A 10014-nucleotide genomic window follows, 5' to 3' on the forward strand; every position below is an offset into this window, starting at 1 on the left:
CACTGGTGTTTGGGCTGCACGGCTCCTAAACATGCTCTGGGTGCCGCATTTCAATCACACCAACATAAACACCGTTTGTGTGTGGAAATTTCTCACATTAGTGCATGATGGATGTCTCTGGTTGGGAGAACCCATCTCGATCATGGACATGCAGGTCCACCAGATCACCTTACTGCCATACCAAGGATTGGATCCAACATATGCATTTGGGGGAAAAATGTAGGAGAAGAAACTCGCGGAGTAGATTAAAGCAAGCTTCCTCATAAAGAGTTCGTGTGGATATTCTATCCGCTCATTCAAGGATCCCACAATGCAGTTTTCTGCATAGATATTGGCATGCAAGATCATGTGTAAGTGCCACACAGACGAATTTCTGGCACCAGTGATCTATTTGTCTGCAAAGTACGCCAAAGGAGTCCAGTACAACTGGGCTCAATACTTATGCAAAGAATTTTTGGAGAACTGTCGGGAGGCCCAGGATGAGGGAAATGCATTTCATTACACCTGGTTGCTATTGCTGATAACATTGGTGGCTTGGAGGACTCCAGAAGATAGTTAGTTGCTTCCTTAGGAGTTGGACCTTCTAGAGGCAGCGAAGTTCACTTCACTCTGGACTACAAAGGACCCTGTGTGAGTCAATGAGGAAAAGATATTTTGGGTCCTTTTTGAAGTGGATCTGTGGATGGTGATTAGCGAGAGGCTGAGGTTGTCACCTACACTGTATGCGCAATATGAGCCCCTCATTGAATTCAAGGAAAATTTCCATAATTTGTATGTTTGTGCAAGGAGGGATCCCCTGAAGACATGGCACAAGTTTCCTTACTTGGTGGCTGAGGAATATGTAGCTGAGATCGTGGGCAAGTGGCTACCTGAATGGATAAACCCATATAATATGTGTGCAGGTACAATTAAGGCTACGGAGGATACCACCTCGTAGACGATAGCAATATAGAAACAGAAGGAAGCCTAGACATTTTCTACCTGGGAGAAAGTTGTGTAATGGAAAGAGGTTGCTGCTAGAGAAAAGGAAGTGGCACAAAAAGCACAAGAAAACCAAACAATGAAAACACCATAGGCCACCATTGAAATTGAAGAGTGCAACACATAACACACATTGGAAGAAGAAGAGACAAAAGAAGAAGAGGGAGCGGGTGCAGAGCTGGAAACCCCCTTCATGGTAAAGAAACAAAAGAAACAAACATCCGTGGGGCTGCAGAAGAAACAAAAGTCTTACCGAGAAGCTGAGGCAACCCCTTTAATCCTTACAAAAGGGGACTTGAATGAGATTAGCGAAATTGTTTGGGATACCATGTCTGATTTGTGGAGGCATTTCAAAGATCAATACCAACAAGCACTTGGAAATGTTCAAAAGTATTTTTGCAAGCTACAGATCTAGACAGGCAGGTTACAGGTGAGCGTGGTTCAAGCGAGTGGGCTACAAGCAAGCCTGCATCAAGCAAGCATGACAATCTTGGACATAGATAGAACCTTGGATCTCCATGTCATTCAGTTACTATATGGAGCCCTGTGCACCGAGATAGAAGAGGCCAATGTCCAACTATTGTAGATCAAGAATTTGGGCCTAAACCTCGCAACAATCCCTATCCAAACCTTGCATGAGCTACACCAAGGGGTATCTGATGAGGTGTAGGTTAGGGAGAAACATGTGATGCTAGTTATCAGTGAAGTGAAAACAAACAACCAACATATCTTTGAAGAAAAGGCACATGTGCTAAAGGAAAAGGAGGAAATGATCGCGCGAAGCCAGCAATTAGAAGCATCCATTATATAGGTTTGCAATGAGCTACCAAAAATTAACATTTTGGCTGAAGCAACTTCCACAAAGAAGATCCAAAAGCTGGCCATGCCAGTAAAAGAGTCTAAGAACGAAATAAAATATTTCTAGTTTGAACTACAGTTACAGATATGAAAGCTACAATTGAAGATGCAACCTATGACTCCTCTGGAGGTTCGAGAGCAACACGAAGCTGGTATCAAAAATGGCATGGCCACTTTAGAAGATGAAGTCAAGGGATGCACCAAGCTATTTGAACAGGCCATGGATTTATGGAATTCATTGTAGGAGAACTCGACTCTGCAAAAGATTGGGCCAAACATCAAGGAAAAACAAGGGCAGTTCGATGAAATCCAATCGACTGCGTTGCAAAGAGGCAATTTTCACTGCATGAACTCAACCTTCGATAGAGGAGGCCAACCAACTTACTCTATCAGTATAGAGTAAAATTAAGGGCATGCAACAACCTCAAAGGACCATGGGCCTCGCGATGGAAGGCCCAACTATCGAAAAATTGGTCAAGGAAGTGAAACATGTTGCTACGTAGGGAATAACTACTCTGCAGGTTTTGAAGTTGGAGTTCTGTAAACTCCAAGCGAAGATCAAAGTGCTAGCCATGTGACTTGAGGATGAGTCACGAAATTGTGTTGGGAGCCTGTTGGGATAGGGTCCCCTGGGGTCAAATTTTGGTACTTACTTTTTGTACAAATGTAAAGTCTCTGTGATTTGAGGAAGCAAAGCACAAAGGTAATAAGTGTCAAAGGGGCTTTAGTCCCTTAGTTTTTTAGGAAATAGGTAGTTTTGAGACACACCTATGGTCTGTAGACCATGGTATTACAAAAGAAAAGGCTATATATAGGAGAGTCATAGCGAGTCTAGAAAGTAACTCATTGGTAGAAGATCATTGTATGGACAAGTAACATAAGGCAGGAAAGTCTATTTCCTATACTTAGGTGAAGGGGAAAGCTCCTGCAGCTGAGTGTGCAGGCCCCTGTAGCTGATGGTGTAGGGAAGAAGAGTATGTACTTGAAATAATACATCTAACAAAGACAATTTTGATCCATAAATTGTGCATCTATGTATCTGTATTTACTTTTGTAGTTTTTGTATTTTCGCTCTGTATCTGAAGTTATATGAATGAATTCTTATCTAATCCGTGAAAGTAATAGATCAGTATAATATATAAATGTTATTAATGTTTGACGACCTTTGCGAAGGTATAGATGATTTTTATGTGAATTAATGTAATTATATGTGTCGGAAGGGTTAGGGTTTGCGAAGACAAAATAAGCCCTAGAAGCCGCAGGAACCCATCACACATACCTTTGGATGTAGAAACCTAGTTCTGTCATCCCCCAATACTACTTCGGGTGAGACTACAACCTGCGTTACATGAGTTGTTTCCGAAAGGGCCAGCAATTTAGGGTTTTGCTGGTTGGCGTAGATAAATTTGAACCTAGGTTAGGGCCCATCAAGCCAACAACGAGGGAGATATTTTTATTTTGATCATGCTCTTGATGTAGAGTATTTATCTTGCTAAATGCAACTATATGACATGACTCAGTTTTATTAAATATAAACATACATACCTCATTTTCTTCCTTTAGGTCATCTAGACTTCCTTCAACATCTTCCTTGATTGAAATATCTCCAATCACCTTGAATTTCTTCACTTCTTATGACAACATAACTTTATTCTATAAATCCCATACAAGGTGGAATTCTCAACGAGACATTTTCTTCTTTAAGTAGGTGAACCTTCAAATGAAGGTTCCAACAGAGGGTCTTGATCATACTAATCTAGCAAACACTCGTCTTGAATGATGTATGATGGGATTTATCCTAGATGACCTTCTTCTTCTCATAAGTACTACTTATGCTACTAATGAGGTTACCAAGAGCTACATCCTTCTATAGGTGACTGCCATAGACTTGTATTTCAACCATATTTCATGCTTCTCTAATATGATATCATAAGCTCTTGATTTCAATCGTATTCTTCTATGATGCCATGATGTATCTTATCATGCTTCTTAGTGATTCCTACCATGAAATATACACAACAGAAAACTTGAAAATAAGTAGACGAGGAATAATATCTCAATCATAGTGGAGATCCTTAACTTCCTCCTTCTTAGATTTCTTCTTTTCAGCTTCCTTCACTTCTTTAGTGCTATGGGCTTACTCTCTTCCTCTTTTGTTTTTTTGTTTCCCTTCTTGAGTTTAGGAAAATCTCTATTGTAGTGCCCATATTCTTGACATCCATAGCATTGAACATTTGCCATATTCTTCTTTCCTTTATGAGGACCAAATTTCCCAAGCTTCCCTTTTCTTTTTGTTATAGCAGCGTATGCTTGCGTTTTCTCATTTGATCCTACATCATATTTTTCCTTCAACCTAGTTTCTTCAATTTTTCATAGTGACCACAAATAATTTAATGGAGTAGCTTCATTATTCCCATAGATACTTGATGTGAATTTCCCCATCCTTCCAGTAGTGCATTGAGCACTATGGTAGTCATATCTTTGTCAGACATTATCTCTCCCAATTCTTGTATTTGATCTCTTATTTTAGATATCCTCATAAAGTATGAAGTTATTCCTTATTATTTTGATATATTCATGTTGTAGATTTATTTCCTTACTGAGATTACTTCTCTTGAAATGATTACGAAGAATAATTTTATAAGTTTGTCATATATTTATTTTGATGTTTCTAATTTTGATACATAGGGAACGTGGCGATCTTTGATGGATTCTATGATAATCCTTTGAGACCTTACTTCCCCTTTCCTATACTTTGCAAGTGCTTGAGAATATTCCTCTGGAGGTTTGGTGATTGAGCCCTTAACATGTTCCATGACCTCATTTTCTAGGAGATTCAGATCTATCCTTTTCTTCCATGCAAGAAATTTTCAAGCCCCAACTAGTTTGTTGCTTTCTTTGCAAAATGACATTTTAACAAATTCATATGTAGACATAAATATACTTACTTCTGAAGAAAATCCTTCAACCCATTGTCTTCTTTAATTTGATGATGATATAGGTAATATAAGACTTCTCCTTAATGAATAAGATTTTCTTCAAAAGTGATCATTGACTCCAAAGAGAGGGAGATCACCTTGAATATTTTGATGATGCCAAAAACTTATTTATTCTTACTTCCCTTGGATCAATGTACTTTAATATTATTTGATTTGATGATTTCTTCAATTCAAGTAGAGTTAGGGTATTTGAGGTCTCCTTGTGATGATTATTTGAGAGAGGATATCAACAATGCTTTAAATGTGGACTTCTTCCTTGGTCGATGTAGGGTTTTGAAACTTCCTTCAGGATGATGATGTATTCATTGAATTTAAACTATCTTGGAGATGAGATGATCTTCTTGATTCTTTTATTTCATTGGTTCCCTTCTTTTATTTGTCACCTTAGCTCTGGTACAATGTTGAGAAATCTAGGGTAGAGAGACATGATGATTCTCTAGCAATGATAACTACTTGTGAATACTTTTTATTTTTCTTAATTAGGTTCTTCTTTACTTTATTATTATTATGTGTTATTCTCCATCAAAAAACTAGCAAACCTTAAATGACAATGATATAAATGACATAAGATGTAGGCTATCAGCAAGGTCCAAAACCTCTCTAATCTTGAGAGGAAAAACCATTTAATTCTTCCTCTTATAGAATATTCAATTGATGAATTCCAAGACCAAGACACTTGACTAACAACCCCTACAAGACCATGTCAACCCTTGCTCGAAGATGTAGCAACTTCTCCTTCTTTCTTCACCCTTAGTCTTGCAACTCAAGTATGAGGTTTTTGATCTTTTCCTCCTACAATTCTTGGCCTCCTGAAGATGACTATAATCTTCACATGTGTGGACAGAACTAGGGAAATTCTAACCCTTTTTCTCCTTCGCTTGAATTTTGATAGCTTTTCTATCAATTCAGATTGCAATGTAGTTTTGTTTCTTGACTTATTTCAACCTCCTTGAGATGACTATACTTCTGATTTGCAGCAGAAGGAAGAGCCCTATTCTCTTCGCACATGTGACATGAAATAACCCAAAACAGATCCAAAATTCGTTTAATCTTAGTTCCTTATTTTCCTCCTCTTCTTCACTTGACTTGATGTTACTTATTGATTCCTTTTTATTGAACTTGTGAGTCAGTGAAATATGATCCTTGAATGAGGCCAAGTTCCCTATATATAGGCTTCTAGTCACTTGGTATTAGGCCAACTTGTCGCCGTCTAAGGTCAACTGGATGCTTGTGAAGGTTGACTTGTTGTTTGTACTTTACTTGATATTGGAGGGTTATTTTTACTCAAATAATTTCTCTTTTACAATATGTAACATGACAAAATGTGTCTTCAATGCCTGACAATGACTCAATTGACTTAATGACTTAATGACTAATCCTAATAGCTCACAATGTGAGCTTGATCTATAAAAATAAAATTATTTAAGCATGAAATCCATGAATAAAGCATAAAAATAATTTCATTTTTATTCTTTACATAAATTACATAAAATCATGATTACATATGTCATTATGACGACCGAACCTAGTTACATATTTCAACAACTTGGAATCAGGTGCCTTGTTCCACATGACAGGGTGTAGAGACCTTTTCAGTGAACTAGAGGAGAAATATCTCCAGATGCACATTGAGGTAGGGGATGAAGGAAGGTACAACGTGACCAGGGTTGGTATAGTCACCTTTAATAGGGAGTCAAGATCCCCTCTTAGGCTCAAATATGTCATGTTCGTTCCAGGCCTAAAGAAAAATCTCATCTCTATTATATTTTTGGAAGACCGTGGTTATGATGTGTTCTTCAACAAAGGAAAATAATTCATGAGACACATAGCCATGGGATAGGTGAAGAATGTCAAGGTTCATGTGAAGAACCTATATAAGCTAGATGTGGAAGACTGTACTGCATTAATCACTAAGGCAGAGAAAGTGCAGGGTAATTATGTCAGTGAACTTTAGCACAAAAGACTTGGACATTTGCATCATGGTACCTTGAAGATTATGTAGAAAATAACCATTGGCCTCCCTAAAGGAGCACTTTAGAAATATTATGTATGCAAGGATGCACCTTAGGAAAGTACACAAAATCCACATTCCATGATTGGGACAACAAAGCACAAGTAGTCTTGGAAAGGATCCACTCTGATGTCTGTGGACCTTTCTCGATAGCCTTGTTACACTAAAAAATGTCACCATGACTATTTACAGTTAGGATGGCTCTATCATCAGTCATGCTACCCTCTTAGGCAAGTCTTATGCCTCTGCTCTCCATGTCAAACTCCAAAAGAGAGAAAGTCTTTCTAAATGTATTTATCTCTAGGGACGCGGGTTCTCTCAACCTTACCTGCGGGTACGCACCCAATGTTCACAAAAGCTGCGTCTTTGGACGCTCTGTATGTAAAGGGGCAGGTGCATCCCCCTATAAAGGTTAAAATGCGCAAGTTTCATCTTTAAAAAGTCACTTGTGGTCATTTCTAGAGCATTCTAGAAGGTTGTTCGACGTGTATTGAGCGCCTCTAGATGGTTCATGCACTCCTACCAAAGAGGAACTTATCCCATCAATAAGGGAGCTATCCCATCCAAAGAGGGGGATTATCCCATTGATGGTGGACCTGATTAACTTCCTCTTGAGCACTATAAATACAGCCATTGGGCCAGAAGGAGGAGAGGTTAAAAGCTATACATTTCTAAGGGTAAATGCTGCAGGAATTAGGACTCCCATTTAGAAGCTTGTGAGGAGAGATTGCCATCTTTTCTTGTTCTATTTGGAAGTGGGTGAGCTTTGTCAAAGTAAAGGAGAACTCTTGATGGACCCTGGGAGGGACTTGCACAACACCAAGGCTCAGGTTGTATTTGTTCCTTTTGTTACCTATTAATGCAAATGAGTCCATTCTTCTCAATAACTTGTTATTTATGAGTTATTTCATGTACTCCTTGGTCTATGTGTTAAATATGTTTTATTCTATGAGATTATCAAGTGCTATTTAATCGTTTGATTGTTAGTGTATGCAGGTTTCAAAGTGAAGGAGGAGCTCATCCGGATCAGCGGAGCTGGACTGCTACAACAGCGTTGGATTGCAGGTAGGATCTAAACACTTGATTTCCCGTATAGTAAATGCATGTTTAGAAAAGGATTGCTCTTGTTTGTCTTGTTTGTCACTAGAGAGTCTTAGGCTCCTAGGGAGGTTGGTTGTGTCCGCACAATTGACTCTTTCCGCCTGACAAGCCTCCATTGTTAGACACATTTTTTTTTGTCATTTTTATTGACGAATTCTCATGAAAATGTTGGATCTTCTTCATGCGAAAGAAAGATGATACATTCTCCAAGTTTGTAGAATTCAAGGCATTGATTGAGAAAGAAAACAATAAGAAGGTGAAGGATCTAAGGAGTGATAGTGGAGGTGAGTACATGTTGAATGAATTCAATTTTTTTTTGTGTGAAATAAGGCATTCGAGGAGAATTGAAAACCCCCCACAACCCACAATAGAATGGGGTGGTTGAGAGAAAGAATTGTAGCATTATGGGAGAAACGCAGGCGAAGTTGCTTGGACAAGGTCTGCCTATGCATTTGTGGGCTGAGGCATGCAAAACGATAGTCTATTTGTAGAATCAAAATCCTCATCAAATTCTTGGTATGGTTACAGTAGAGGAGGCTTTCTCAGGGAGAAAGTGTGTCACACTTCAGGATTTTTGGAACCTCTATTTACTACCATAACTCTAAAGAATCAAGGAAGAAGCTTGAGCTGAAGACATAATTGGGGGTATTTGTGGGCTACAGAGAAACTCCCGACAACTATCGTGTGTACTTACCATGCCTCAAAATGACAGTTGTGTGAAGGGATGTAAATTTTGATGAGGAGAAAGCGATGGGGTGTTCTCTTAAGAGGGAGCTTCAGATCCCAATATAAGAGGATATTTTAGCTCCAAATGAGGAGTCTTAAGAAGTTGTGGAGTAGCCACAAGTAGAGGAGTAGAGAGTGGAGACACTCACTCAAGCAAAACCATCCAGAGAAGGCAGGAAAAGGACAAGGGAAACTGATATAATTGTGTAGGATGCGAGGGAGAATGTGGGAGATCTTTTGAATTTGCACTGGAAAAGAAGGTCACCAAATTAGTACACTGGCCACATGGTGTTGAGAAATGGAAACAAAAAATTATAGTTTAATTTGTCCTTGAATTGAACTGTGAATTAAATTCGAATTCTATTCTCATATCAACTTAAAATAGGTAAATTAACTTTATTAAGATTACTTAACTTAGGAAATTTGAGTTGGAAGTATTTTGGAAGTCATTTATATGTTCTCCCTACTTTGTAGGAGTCCAATGTGAGTTAATTGTGAGTTGTAAAATAGAAGACTCAGTTTCATGAGTCAGCTCAGTTAAATTAGTTCTCAAACTGATTGGGAGAACTAATAGTGAGTTAATAGTCAATGGTGACACTAATGATCTCCACTAGTGCTACTCTAGTTAACTGAATATTTACTCCTTAAAAACTCATGCATGTCGATTCTAAGAAAGACCTAGTTGAGACTAGAGTGCAAGGACAATGTACTATTTGTTTTAAGATTTTTTGAGTTGCACTGATAGTTCATGAAATCAAGAACTGATCCTTAAGGTATTGCACAATTTTTTAGAGGCTTTATTTCCCTTTAAATACAAGCTATCCTTCAAAGGAATTACACACTAGAATAGAGACTTGGAGAGCTTGTAAAGAGGCTAATATTTGGTCTTGAGCTTGCTTATGAGTTGGAGATTGAATTTGTTGAGTGCTAGGATTGTTCTAGAGAGAACAAGCATTGTAATTTCATCTTGATTTTCAGGATTAATACAAAATAGATAGTGGGGTTTTGAGTTGTGGATTTCCCTGGATATTTATTGTGTTATGTGCCATTGATTCTCTTCCTCTATTAATTATTATTTGCTCGATGTTTATGGGCTTATTCTATAAAGCGTAGAAGTATATTATTGTCTCTTGCTTTAGAAAATTGCATTAGCTTGTAAATCTACAAGATTTTTTACATGGTATCGGAGCAAGATTTTTTTTGGGTAGAGAGTTTGCAGAGTATATTTGAGAATTTCTATGCAAAATTTTCAGAAAAAAATTGCAGATCTGGATTCCTTGGGAAAACATACCCAAATTCAAAAAACAATCGACTGGATCAGAGTTTAGATGAGGGAGA

This window comes from Pinus tabuliformis, chromosome X (assembly GCF_031772625.1).
Source record: "Pinus tabuliformis cultivar Carrire ecotype Pingquan chromosome X, CPIR1, whole genome shotgun sequence".
NCBI lineage: Eukaryota > Viridiplantae > Streptophyta > Pinopsida > Pinales > Pinaceae > Pinus > Pinus tabuliformis.